This window comes from Manacus candei, unplaced genomic scaffold (genome assembly GCF_025592945.1).
Source record: "Manacus candei isolate 608988 ecotype Guabito, Panama unplaced genomic scaffold, ASM2559294v1 h1tg000011l, whole genome shotgun sequence".
NCBI lineage: Eukaryota > Metazoa > Chordata > Aves > Passeriformes > Pipridae > Manacus > Manacus candei.
Window position 1 is genome coordinate 29,845,003 of NW_026138059.1, and position 15,048 is coordinate 29,860,050.

The window sequence follows — 15,048 nt, forward strand, 5'->3', positions numbered from 1 at the left end:
CAGTAACTTCTCAATAAACAATCTCTCTGGATTTCTATCAGTACAACTAGAGGACAAATATGACTATCCTAACTGAATATTTTATATGGTCTTCTAAAACTTCACTCAGAAAACAAAACTGTGGACAGCTTCTAACCCTTGATCAGCTTGTGATAAATAGAACAAAGCAAACAAATAATTTCCCAAGTGTAAGAACTTTTAAAGAAACTGTCATTCTGATAAATGCAAAAGTATTTTTTGAGTAAACAAGTGTTTATATTTAAAAACCACAATGTAATTTTAAATAGCTCATTCTATCCCACTCACTGCTCATGGTTAGAGCTAATTGAAGCCATTTTGTCATTCTGTTGATGATTAATGATTGGCATTTTGTTTTTTTAAACATAACATTCTTTTGGTCAATGTAGAAAGGCAGAAGAAATTAGTGGCTTGGTAACTTAGAATTTCAGAGCAGAGAATGATTAAAATGGTGAAAGGCAAAGGAGAGGACACACAACAAGCCTTATTTAAACAAATCTCCCACTGAGAGCTAGGAGATTTTGTGACCACAAGCAGTAAGCAAAATCAATTAATTTTGGTCTAACTTAAGCAAAATTATTGATTTATATCAAGATTTGATCCACCATGCTTGTTAGTTATAAGCATGAAAAATTAATCTCATTTGACAGGAGAACATTGAATGTGGAGATTTCAAGACTCTGAGTTGAAAAATAAAGGGTAAAATACATTCTGTATTTATACATTCAAAATTGCTTGGGGGGGATGTCTTTCATTCTTTCTTTTCTAAAAAAATATGAAACCTTGAATATCCATACAAAGTTTAGCTTTTTTGCCCAGCACTGTACCTCCTTTCATGCTGTCAGCACAAAAATGATGGACCTACCCATGTACTTGCATAGATGTCTTCATAAACTAATCAAAGGATGATGAGTAATACCATTCACATAGCTACTTCTATAATCTACAATCAAACTGTAAAAAATGCTCAAAAAACGTGTCCAAGAAAAAGAGACAATAAAGAAAAGTACAAGTTAAAAACAGCAAAATATTCAGTGACCTATGTTAAGGTGGAGCTTCAGGGATTATGCTACTTCTAGCTGGCTCTGGAAAATGGCAGTCCTCTAGCCTTTGATTTTGCAGTTATTGAAAGTAGAAGATTTCAGATCAAGACCTGGAATTTCAGCTCCCAAATATCAAGAGGGTTTAGGAATAGCCAGCCATATCACACAGATCTTGGTTTGTATTTTCTGTACATCTTACACTTGCCCTCCAGGATCTCTGGATGATGGAGATTTCGAACAGAGGTCAGCAAAGATACATTGCCTTAAAGGAATAATCAGTGATGAACATTTGCATTTGTGCTTCAGGATTCTGGAAAAGCACCCTCCTCATTCTCTGCTGCCTTGCATTGTGTGCAGTCATCAAAATTTCATCTGTGTGGAGCGTTATGCAAGTGTTCATAAATGCCAAGCACTGATGGAATATGCCGCTTGTTAACTAAGTATGAAAACAGTCAGTGATCAGGAGGTAGCCATATAAAGTTTCAGAGATAATATGTTACAGGCTTTTCCACTTAAGTTCATTAGCTTTTATTTGATCCAAGTCAATTATTTGCTCTGTGCTGCTATTGTATTAACTTTCAAGGTTTTCTACAGGGCAGGCAAAGTCTTTCTGTCCTATGACCCAAAGTGTCGATGAAAGATTGATTATTATCAACTTGCAAACATCAGTGATAGCTGATAGTCTCAGATAAATTAGTATAGGCAAATATAGATAAACAAATATAGATAAACAAATTCCCACAGGAATTAGATTTCAATGACAACTGAAAATAACAGAGCCTAGTTTTAACTCTCAACCCGAAAAGCAATCTCTGCTTTCCAATGCTGAGACAGGGTAACAGGCCACCACCCAGGATCTCATGTACAAAGCAACTGTACTGTTCCAATGTGAGGCAAAAATATCCTTCATTTCAAGCAAACAGAGCCCACTCAAGACCCAAAGCAGGTAGATGCCCCAGGCAGCACACTGCTGAAGAGAGTGAGCTGGATATGGCTCACTGTCCATGATAACTATTTCAGACTCCTGAGAAAATCATCTTTCTTTGCTGCTGTCACCCAGGACAGGCTGAAAGGTGAAGGCCACTGCTTGGTGCTCCAATCCCCATAAAAGCTTTGAACCCTGTGCTCTGCCATTGCCATTCCTCTTGTCACAACTGAAATAGCAAGCCGGTTTCCTCAGGATTCCTCCCTTGGCTCCTTATCCATCTCTGTCTCCTTTCTTCTGTTTCTCTTGTTCCTCTGGCAGGAGTAACCCAGGGTTGGTCAAAACGTGAACTGCCTTTTTAGAGCAGCATATTAAATTTTGCCAACACTGCTGAAAATCACTGCCCTACCTCTGAGAGAACATAAGCTCAGAGCCATGACTTATTTCTGTGCAACACAGCACTGAATCCTGCCCTAACCTTAAAGTATGATCTAAAACTCCTGTCTTCAACCAGATTAGCTGGGTTTGAGAATGTGCTAAAATGCTGTCTTGAACTAGGTTAGATTAAACTTCTAGGTCTGTTAAAACAGAAATATTTTAAAGAGCTCTGTCAAAACAGAAATTTTATAAAGAGCACATGAAAAAATAATCCAAAAGAGGGACACTGTGAAATTCCATCAGCCAGAATTAATTTTTTTCCTAGCGCATGTAAAAAGAGAACTGGGTCATTCAGCATTCAGTGACTTTTTTTCTTACATGCTTTACCACACACAGAGATTACTACTCTAGATTTAAATCACAGTCACAGGAGGTTTAGTAATTTAATATTTTAAAATAAAGTGGCACTTCAAATTAAAGGGGCACAAATACTGTTTGAACATGGTAAATACTGATCATATAATTATGTGGTAATTAATTTTCATGTGGTATCTGTGTGATTATGAGATGAATATATGGCTTTTTTGTCTTCTAAACAGCACTGCAGTTACCAATTAATTACTTTTAGATCTGCTTAGTGTAATTACACTGTAATCCACAAAAGTCTGTACATATTCTATCATTACTTCATGTTTACTAATGACAGTACAGATTTGCCTTAGGTCAGATCTTGTCCTTTCCTCTTCAGCATGCTGACACCTTGGCAAGGGTGCACTTCTACAGAGGAAAAGGAATGCAAGAATTTATGAGGATTTCTTGAGTTCTCCACATCTTATACACAATGTACAATGTACTCCAATTCTACTGGGATTTCTTGCTCTGCAATTTAATGAGATCTCTTAGCTCTTTGTTAGAATCTGAATTTTCTTATTTTGGATGTGGGATGAAGAGAGAGGCTGAATAGTTTTACATTCATGCAAATACATTTTTTTTCTGAGTTGCTTTATTTAAATATAACAATACTTAACATCCTCTGTGCTTCTTCCAGTCTTCACATATCACCATTTCACTAAAGTATCTCAGTGTCTCATACAAAGAAGTAGTTTCAGTTGAAGAAAAAGAATCCAAATCTCATCAAGCAACTTCTCCGTATCCAAGAGAAAGATCCTCCCACCTGCAGCTGGAAAAGAAGTGAAGGAAGGGCAAGAATGTGCATTTAGTTGTTCTCTGTTCTCACTGATGTTCAAATTTAGCAGGCTGCTGTTTCAGTGTGAGAGATGACAATGATGAGCACTATCCCACATATGATATAAATGGAGAAAAGACACAAAAAAACCTGTAGTAGCTATATATAACACTTGTGCCCTATGGTTTGAATAGCTGCTTAGGGTTCAGTCTGTGTGTATTGTTCTTATTGTGCAAAGGCAACTTTCTTTCAGAGGGAGAGAAAATGCTGCAAGGCATTTACATTTACATTTACATTTATATTTACATTTGTTTACTGGATCCTCTACTTCACAGTCATGCTTAGATATGTAACTTAAGCTCCCCCTAATTATCGACATTTTTTCTAGGGCATTGAGTGTTACCATATTTTGGTAATATTGCTTAAACATGGCATGAAAAAAAATAGGCTGAAAGATAGTGTAAGTAACCCCTTTATGTCCAAATTAATGGGAAAATTTATTTTTTTATTAAATCAAAGATGTGGGATTTAGGAGGTTCTAGATCAAAATTTTGAGGCTAGAAGATACCCTTCCTGATCAAAACAAATGCCAAGAGAACTGACTTCCAACAAGCTGTGTGAGAGAAATTATTTCCTCTAGAGTCAGGATTCATAAATAATCTTTAAGGCAAATCATTGTAACTTCTCTGCGATGGCAGTTTCAACATCATAAACTGTACATCATTCTAAAACAAATGACAGCTTGCAATGTCCTTGTTACTGGCACTATAATACTAGATTTTTCCTCAGATAATGAATTTTCAATGTATCCAAACTTACAGCATCAGACTTCAGCAAATCCTTGTTATTATGTTTCACTTGCTAAAGTCAACAGCGTTTTAAAAAGCCTTTTAAAATGTTAATTTATGCACTGGAAGTAAGACATGATTCACCATCTGTCACAGAAGGTCACTGCTTATATTTGGATAATTAATAAATTCATAGGTTGCAAATAAGGAAAGGTGAGCCACTGCCTGCAGTAGAAAATGCTGGCCCAAATCTTTGCCTTGTTTCTGGACCAAACTCATGAAGTTCATTCTGACTCAGATAAATTACATAGAGATTGAAAAGATAAGTTAGTTAGTCTGCCTGCAAAACAACCCACCCAGATGGATCACTGTCAGATTGCAGGTCTGGCAGAGACATGCCAAGTAAACAGGATAACGCCTTACTTCAGCCTTTGAAGTTCAACATAAACTTCAGGAGACTCACAGAATTTAAAACCCTCAGAGGCCCATTGTGCATGACTCTTTGCTTTTTAAGCTTGAAGCCTGAGCTAAAAGGTTCAAAGGTGGCAGCCTTTCTGACCTTTAGCAAAGAATAGACATCATTTGTGTCTCTCCTGACTTTGCCTGATTTCATCATTGTTAAGCACTTCCGCTTCCCTCTGTTTCTAAATTGGTTTGTCTGTTGGACATATTTATACCAAAGGGAATTACTTTTCAGCCTAACATTGTCTGAGTAGCACCAGAGGTCTCAGAGATTGCATTAGTGTTTTCTGGGTGCTTTTCTGTGGTATTTCTGAAGTTTGAATAAGAGAGGTAATGTGGAGATAAGAGAAGCTGGAGAAAATGCTCAAACCTTATCGGTTCTCCTTCGTGAGGAAATTGGCAGAGATAAAACTCTGTAGGATAAAGCTGAAGAAGGATTTGAGTGGTCTACTTTAGCATTTTAGTTTAAATCAAGAGTGTATTTTTTAAGCAAATCTCCAGATTGTACCCACTTACCATACTTCAGTTCACAAAGCAAAGCAGACTCAAAACACAGGAACAGGACATCTTTCAAGTGATATTAAAATGGGAGATGAGCTCCACAAGTGCAGAACCTGTGCTCTAGCTACTAAAGCATGAGCAGTTCACATATAGAAACTACACCTTGTCTGATGTGAAATCCCCTCATACATCAACAGTTTGGATATCAGGTTCTGGGCACCAGCTCTACAGATCTGATCCCAATAGGCTTTACAGTCTCCTAACATAGATCAAGGGCAGGTTTATTCTCTGCCCACGGGTCCAGGAGTTCCATTTCTGCTCAGCCTGGAGTCATCAGCACCTGACCCAGCAATATGGCAGAAATACAAGTATCCTGTGTCTGTCCCAGCATGCTGGATGAGCCCAGCTCCCATGATGTAGGTAACTTCTTTCTGAGTTAGACCCTCAGCTGTGTGTAGTAGCTGTGTCAGCTGTCCTGATTCTGGCCCTGTCTCCTGTTCCTAATCTGACTTCCTTTCTAGATCCTGGACCTGGCCCACTACTTGCCACATCTGGATGGACCTTGTAACCAGCACCCAGCCCTGTCCCACCATTCTCAGACCCTGTCAGATAGATCCATCAGTGAAGACATTGCCTGGGCTGGTGTCCCCCTCAACTCCCTGTTCTTTAGGGAGCAGCTGTCCCTCATTACACTCTGACTTTGACAAGACAAAACAGAAGTTTATGTATGCAATCCGTTCTTTCTATATAAATATTTACTTTGTATTTATTCACTGTATGTCAGAGAGAGGAACTACTGAGTTTAAAGGCACAAGCTAATGTCAGTCTAAGAAGGACTAAATACACTTAACACAGCATAACCAAAAAAAAAAAAAAGGGATTTAGATGTATTTAAAATTATTCCTTTTTTCCCCTCATAGAAAAGAAAGTTCACAATTTTCTGGAAGCGGGAATAGATCCTCAGCTTCCAGTAGTCCATTGTTTTGGACTACTTTTTTACTACTACTGTTTTTGTGCTCCAAAGTGAAGGCAAAGCTGGAGTCCATCAGAAAAATAAACTGGTAAAAGCTCTGGTAAATTTCCAGTAGATGGCTATCTGTCAAGAATGGCTCATTAGGTCTATCCTACAATTTCATTACAACTTCAATAAAAACAATTAATTTTTAGAAACATCCAGGTATCACCAAACCAGCATGGAATGTCAAAAAAATTCCATCTGCTCCTTTTCTTGAACTGGTTCTTTTTGCAAAATTTACTGCAATTAAAAGAGACCAAAATCATACTAATAATCTGGTAATAAAATGTAGTTTCTGGGTCAGAATTGGAAATAAGAGAGACTGAATTAGATACCAGGGAGTAATGACCTTGTTGTCTGAGGAAAAAAGAACAAAAGAAAACAGAAAGCAGTCTCCCAGTAGTACTGATGATTCTATATGAAGAACAATGTCTGGTAACCTTGTATGGAAAAAGTTAGGTGTATCTTTCTCTTTTATATTAAACTATTACATTATGAAGATTTAAAATTTGACTTTTCTCTCCCAGGACTTACAGGTCTGGAGACCTTTTTTTAAGAAAACTTAAACAGAATCCAGATGAAGGCAATTTGAGATGAATTTATTAGGGATAAGAGTTCATCTTCAGCTTCCTCCGATCATGAACAACAAATCAAATTTGGTTCTTAGGTGCTAATTTCACATGATTGAACATGTTTTAAAAAATAAGGTTCTTTAGTTCCATACTATACCTGACACTATAGTGAGAATATCACAAGGATATCTTATTAAATATATACCTGAAAACTGTGTTGAATTCAGCGTTATTAGTAATGAAAAAAATCAATAAAAATACAAACTGAAAATCTGCAAAACATCAAACACTTTAGCTTAAAAGAGAATGAGTCAGCATATTCTTTGCTGCTGTTCATCATCATTTTGCTTTGTCAGTCTTTAATGGCAATCTGTCAGTGACAATATTTGGCATAGAAAAACATACCTCACGCCTGCATGTAAGTCTGACTGTGCATATGCATATATCCGTGTGTGTGGGCAGGTATCACTTACCCCAAAAGCCACACACACACAGATATATAGGTAATCTGAAGTGATTTGAGAAGACTAAATGGAGAAAGTGTCATTTTCACTTTCTTCATAAGAAAGAAAGAGTGGGAGAGATCCAGTCTCAGAAGAATCTCTCTCACTATGTTTAGTCTTTTTGTGAAAGTCTACCAAAGAATGAAGGAAATTATACTATCATCCACTTATCATTTGCCTTTCTCTCACAGCATGCTTTGCACCATGGACTAGCCCATCCTCAGATTTCTCCTCTTTAGATAATCAGTTCCTTCCTCTCAGTGCTTTCATAATAATCACCACATTGCCATTAGGATTATTCCAGTCTTCAGGATCAGTATATAAGAGTGGGCTTTTCCTTTGCATCAAGATTCATCCATTTCTCAGCTTCATTTTCAGAGGAAGAGGCTTATGTGATCTTGTTTCTTTGTGTTCATCTATGTATCTATCCTTGAAAGTATTTGAACACAGAGACCAATTTCTACCAAACTTAAAAAAAGACAAAAGTTCAAAGATGCTCACTTCTGACATGCTCGGAAATCAGGATGAGGACAAGCCAAGTAGAGGAGACGTCTCCCATTTGTGTTTCCACTGCAATGAAATTCACCCCTTATTAGATGTCAAAACAAAGAAACAAATCCATAGGAAATCTTGAATCTGTTCTTATGAGGAAAACTGTCACCAGGAAGAGATAACTAATTTTCCTCACTGTGGAGCAGGGACTGTAACAATTTAACTCTGAGTAGATAACAAGAGACATGAGAGATTATAGCCTCTCTCTTCACAGTAATAAAACCTTTGTTTATATTGGACTGCTTCTGCAACAGGAATCTCAGAGCATAAATTCTACAAAAACCAAGAACCCTTCAGTAAAATTCAGGTTCAGTCTGCTCTAGAGAAAGTGGGATTTCGTTTTATGAAGATACAGAAGACACAAAACAAAAACGTGGTTCACCTCTTACTTCTTTGAGAGTTAACATTTTCTGATTCATACTAATCAAACAGTGCAAAAAACCCTCCATATTTGTGAGTAATTTATTTTAGAAAATAGCAATAAAATTGTATATTGCATTGCACTACAGTTCATTTTTTTATATAAGCAAGCTTGGTTTAGCTATGAAGAATAAAAGTGCTGTGAGAGTACTGTGGACTGAAAAAGCCTTGACAGAAAGGCAGGGAGAGGTCAGAGGCAGCTGAAGGAAACCAAGATTTGGTTCATTCCTCATACTAGCATGCAATGACAGGTTATAAGAAGGAATGTGACTGGCTTCACATCACATGTCAACTTTCCTGCCTGCTCAGTCGTTATTGGTGTCAAATTTTATTGTTCAGACTGACATACAACTGAACATGACTTTAAAGGGTTAGGGCATCATATCCAAGTGCAGTTGCAGTTGGTTTAAACCAAGGAGTTGCAGCACCCCTTATTCCCCAACCTGTTATCTCCCCAGCTCTTACAGCTTCCCAAGCAGCAGTGGCACCAGAGGCGAATGTGGGAACTACATGACTGGAGGCAGAAGATGGGACCTTGACACCCCTACTATGGGCAGTTTAAATTCTGGTGAAAACACTTCCTGAGAGTATGTTCCAACACAGCTAAATGAAAGAGATACGAAGAATATACAACATGCAAGAGCACTCACTATTAGGTACACAAGCAATTATGCTGAGTAGTGTTCATGTCCACTGATTATGCTTGGAAAAATAATTGCTTTCTATCACAGATTTTTTTTCAAGAATGTCTTACTCCTTTCCTGCCATACCAGTTCTCCTGGTTGCACAACTGAGATCTTTCTCTAAGAAACCCTTGTAATAATTAATAGTTCCTTTACGCTCTATCTGCATAGTCACAAGGTCTGGATAAAAGACTGGTATGCTTTGATTGCCGGTCACACTCATAGGTCCAGTAAAAACGATTTTTCCTACATTTAAATAGAACTTCCTGTGCTTCAGTTTGTGCCCATCACCTCTGCTTCTGTCACTGAGCACCACTGAGAAGAGTCTGGCTTTGCCTTCTTACACTGTCCCATCAGGTATTTACAAACATTGACCCTGAGCCTTCCCTTCCTCAGGCTGAACAACCCCCACCCTCAGCCTCCTTCCATTGGAAAGATGCTTCGATCTCTTAATCTTCTTTGCTACCTTTTGCTGCACTCTCTCCCATCTGTCCCTTTTATTGGGGAGGCACACCTGGACACAGTTTTCCAGATGTGTTTCACTGGTGCTAAGCAGATGGGAAGACTTGCCTCCCTCATCCTGCTGGCAGTGCAGGGGCTGTTTGCCTTCCTTGCCACAAGGGCACATTGCTGTCTCATGTTCAAACTGTTGTGCACCAGGATCCCCATCCCTTCCCTGCAGACCTGATTTCCAGTTGATTTGCCTCCAAAGTATACTGGAGCATGGGGTTATTCCTCCTCAGGTGCAGGACTTGGCATATCTCGTCAAAGTATTGGCATGTAACAGAGTATTAGACACAAAAATCATTCATAAGGCTGCATTATATATCTCAGAGTATTATGTACTTGAGAGGGCAGATAATGTCTGACTATGTGCCAGTAATTTTTATACTGTTAAGCAAGTATAAAGTCTCTTCATGTGTCAGAATTTCTCACCTCTTATAGAAAACTCAGAAATCAGAAGAAAAGCAAAATATGATCTGTCCAGTCTGAGCTCTATTGACTCCTTAATGTAAACCTGAAGTGGGAATAGAACAAAAAGACAAAAATCCCAGTATAGTTACACAGGTGAAAAATGTGAGGATAGGTGCAAATTTAATAAAAATTCAGATTCTATTTCTTGATAACTTCAACTTTCAAGACTCCCATTTTAACAGACCTAGAAGAACAGATTATTAAACAATTTTCCTCTTGCATTTTCCCAGACTAAAAGGTAGAATAAGAACCAAAGACCTGATTCACTGAGATCATGAATGTGCTCAACCTACACTAAAGTGAGCTTCTTACTAGATGGAGTCCCAAATGCTTTACATAAAATACCAGCGAGGGAAGCCTAACTCAACTTGCTTTCTATGTGGGAAGACACAGACCCAAGACTGGTGGAAAAATGCAATATGTGGGAATTCATGTGTTGGTTTCTTTTTTTGAAAATGAGGATATGGGCTCCCACTGCCCAAGGATATCTGCAGGCAGCAGAGCTTTTTTTTTTTTTTGGTGGAGTTTGCTTTTGCTTGTTGGTGTTGGTGTTTTTTGGGTTTGTTTTTTCATTTCAACTCTATTTTCATCTGTGGTGTTTGATTTATACCCACAGCCATAGAGATGTGTAGTGTGCAAAGATAATAGATAATATAGATGGGATAAAACACTTTGAAAGCTTTTCACTTTTATGTTGATGCTTTTACAATGAGCATCACTGGAAACTCAACTCTTGGTGCCTGAGACAGAGAAGCTGCTGAGCAACTGTCATCCTCTCAGGCAGCTGGTGTGAAATGTCTCAGATTTAATCAGCCCTTTAAAGTGATAGGCATGAGAAAGTTGCTCGTAACCATGGGGACCTCTTGCAGAGTGGTGCTTTTGCCATGCAGACCCCCTGCTCCTTCCCTTCTTCCTGCCCCCCATAATACCCAGACACTGACCAGGACACACTACACTTCTTGGCCTTGGAGAATTGTGAAACTAACTGGGACGACTTCATACAGAAAATTTCTAAGTGTTGTCCCAGAAGCCTGAATAAAATTTTTCCATGTCTTCTGATGTCAGGACAAACCTGAAGCTGTAACGGGTTTCCCGTGGGTCTACGGCCTGTCCTTGGATGAGCCAATGTGTACTGAAAACATGAATTTTGAGAAAAGCTTTTCCTGCAGTCCATTCCTACCTATTTCTTCCATGTAGATCTTTTGGTGCCTTTAATAAATTTCATCTGTGGCTTTGCCCTTTCCTTTACTGAAGAACTACTCTGGTTCACTTTCTTTTTATCTTTCTATTTCATGACAACTATAACATATACCTTTCATATCTTTATCTGTCTGTCAAATGTAGCTAAAATTGGCCACAGTTTATATTTTCTTTTTTGTGGGGGAAGCCAAGAGCAGCTGACAACCAAGCATTTTGTGTGTAGAATCTGTATAGAAATATCTAAAAATATATAATACTCCTGGGAACTATAAAGCTTTACATATGCTAGATGATGGAATTAATTAATTCCTTTTTTTAAAAAAGTAACATTAGAAAAAAACCAAATGCTCCAATTTCCATATGAAAATAAAATTTCTTTTACTTAATGCCTGAAATTTTTGAGTGAAGCCACAATGGCAGGTTCATTTTAAAGGAATGTTTTTTCCTTTCTTATATCAAACCATATAAAGCTACTGTTGTCAGAAAACTTTGTCCCTTTAACTTATGAACTGATCCAGCAGTCAAAACCGCAAATTGCAGTCAAACTCCAAAAACAAGAGCTGTAGATCGTGCAAGTGTTGAGCTTTTTAATCCCTGCAGTGTCACACTGTAGTTCAAGTTACTATTCATTAAATAGGAATTGTTAATGTTATTTGTTGACACCCAGAGTTATCTCTATTTGACAGTCATTATCCTGCAGCAAGGCTCTTTAGACTTCTTTGGACCCTTTCTCTGTGATCAAGCTGTACTAATTTTTTTCTGTGAATAGTAGCTCATTTATCATTTAAATTGGGAATGACCACAGAAGCCCAATTTCCCACTAAGAGTTACTAGTTAGGAAGCAAAAGGGATGTAGTGGTTTTGAATTAAGTTCAGACCATCTTATCTTTAGAGGAAAAAAATTGAAATATAAAAAATTTATATTCTCCACCTACGATAGTTTCCCTTACAGTGTTTCAAATGTGGTTGTGTTACTATCACTGACCAAAGATGTTTTTTATAAAGATTGCAAAATTCATCCCTTAAGTAGTAGGAGGAAGACAATATTAAAAAAACATTCCGTGGGATGATAGAGAAGAAAGGAATAAGATGATCTAAGGTAGTCTGTGAGTCAGATTGCCTTTTCAGTAGGGTTCTGTAGCCTTTGCAGTATCACATTATACTGCAAAAATAATATAAGCAAAAGTTTGAATTTCTAATCCTTTGAAAAAGCAACTTCCCGTTCCAAATGAATGTCAAAATATTGAGGGTTTTTTCTCATCAAAAAGTTCAGAAAAACTCTGATTCAAAAATAGCTAAATATTGTGTTATAAGTCAGTTTGACATTAAATTGGATTATCTGTCATCCCACATGGTCTCACAGGAGCTGTACCATCAGCAGCTCATAATCTACTTCATAAGCAGTGCTCAGTGTCAGGACTTCATCTTTCACAATGTACTGACACTCATACTTCACATATTCAGTCAAAAGGCTACTACATGGAATCATGGGAGTTATGATCCATCTGGGGAACATAGATTACCAGAAAGCCTGGAGGCAGGACTCCAAGCACCTAATGGACAGATGTTATGAAATTTCACTGACAGGAGGAGATCTAGATTAATGCTGAATTGAAGCTAGTATTTCAAATTTGGCAAAAAGGAGTGTTTAAGTATTCCTAATGGACTTTTTTTAAAATCATCAACATAAACCCGTGGTTTTGTAGAAAATTTATGTTGTGTAGAAGTTGGTCTCCTTTAGCTAAAAGAAACAAAACAAAATTTTCCTGTCCATCTCTTGGTGTGATGCAAGTTGATGATTTCAGACTATTGCAGGAAAATGTGAGATAGTTATAAAAAATGACAAACTTTTTCACTTTGATTCTTTGATTGTGTAGAGACTTTACACAAGGCACTGCTTCAGAAAGGCAGGATGAGCATTAATAGTTGGACTATTTAAAAAAGTCAGATGGCAGGATGTCAGGCAATGTGGCTGGAGTATTCTGATGTTTGATAACTCTGTAACTGGAACAATCTATTTCAGGCTAAATTACTAACTGATTTAAAGCAGTTAATTCATCTGAGCAACCCATTTATGTGAACTCTACAGAAATATATCAGCAAAAAACTATTACATATCACAGCATAATAAAATTGAGGGCATGTTGAGAACCAAGGGTCACTGAGGTATTGCTTTATGCTTTATCTCCACTTAACAAAAAAGGCAAAGAAAGATAATCTTCTAATCAGTCCAATATGAAAACTGGAGATGAGAGGTCTTTTTATGCTCTTTGTTACATGTCCTGTACTATTGCTTTCTGAACATCAAATTTCTTTCCCAAAAATGAACAGGATATTTTTCTTGCTTGTGATGGGTTTTTTGGTTTTATTTTATCGTTTGTGTTTGAAAATGTAGTTGAGATCGTGAATGAGTCATGTCTCTTTCATTACACTACATTCTTTTATAAGCAATTTCACCCTCTATTGCATCATGTTTCCCATTTGATGTAATAAAGTAATTCATCATTTCTTAATCACGCCCCTTGCCTTTGCTGTTTTGAAAAGGTTGGAACAAGATGCAGATAAGAGAGAATTAAATTATAAGAGTACATTTAATGTCACTTGGTGTGGCTAGAATGAAAATAGGTCTTGTCAAACAAATAAGATTCCCTTTTGGTTGAAATTACAGGTTGGATGATAAAGATAACTGCAGAAGTATAATTGAATAATTAAGTATTGACATATAACATTCCAATTTAAAAATTAGCCATCTGTATGAGCAATGAACTAATCATCCAACTGATAAAGCTCCAAGAGTCAGTAGATATCATCGCCTAGTGCTTCTTCAGAAACAGAGTAGAGAAGGTTTTCCTGTCTCTGACATATGCAATGCAATGCAAAAGCATCAGCATTTTGTGGTAAAAACTGTTACAAAATTAAAGCTTTGCACCAGAGAGGACATTGTTCCTCTCACTCAGTGATTATTTAGCTCTATATATAAAATAAAAAGCAGTTATCAAGACCCTTTTAAGAATGACTACGGTGTAATAAGAGATTTCATTTGGGATATGGATAATCTGGGTTGAAATCCAATTCTTAAAATGAATTAAAAAAAAAAAGAGAGAGAGAAATCTGAACTTAGACTCTCCAAATTCCTAAGAGGTGTGTTTCTCAATATTCTGGAAAGGAATTCTGTTATTTTTAGTTTTCACTACACATTCCTGAATCTGAGAAACCTCTCTGTAAAATTCTCATCAAAACCAGCACAATCTATGAAGGATTATTAATTCCAATATATCAATATAATCCAGTGCAAAAGACCTTTAAATATACCAGCCAATGTCTACTTTCTATGGAAATTCTGTGTAATCTGACAATATAGCTGACACTAATCAGTATCTTTTTCACTGGTATGGAAATAACATAAAACTCCCGCTGATAAAATCATATCAATAGATACAAAAATAAGTGGAATGCTAAATAATAATGATGAAACACCATCACACTTGGTAAATTGCTCAGTAAACTGAGTCCATTCAGGCAGGATACATTGCACTAAAATATGTGTGAAGCGCCATATATATAGGAGAGACTGTTTTGTGGACATAGAAGCCGTGAACAGGGCTTAGGATTCACACTGTCTGAGTCAACTACTGCAGTAGAGGGTGGATGCAGCCCCTGTTCAGATGGAAGATGACTGGTTCAGGCTGTATGTGTGTTACTGAATAACAATGATTACTAAAGGTGTCTCAAATCTAACAGAAAAATTAAGTCGCATTCAAACTGGAAAAAGTCTTACATTTGTAACAATCTAAACACTGGGGAAAAGGCGAATTCATCTTCCCTCA

At 37.2% G+C, this 15,048-nt stretch overlaps 1 long non-coding RNA gene across 1 annotated transcript in view; it reads right to left on the reverse strand.

Annotated features, from left to right (window-relative positions):
• Positions 1-3,398: 3,398 nt before the first annotated feature.
• LOC127466872 (uncharacterized) overlaps positions 3,399-15,048 on the reverse strand; it is a 43,245-nt gene continuing 31,595 nt past the window's right edge. Inside the window, exon 5 of the long non-coding RNA XR_007902892.1 lies at positions 3,399-3,544. This is a non-coding gene — a long non-coding RNA (uncharacterized LOC127466872). The remainder of the gene's footprint in view (positions 3,545-15,048) is intronic.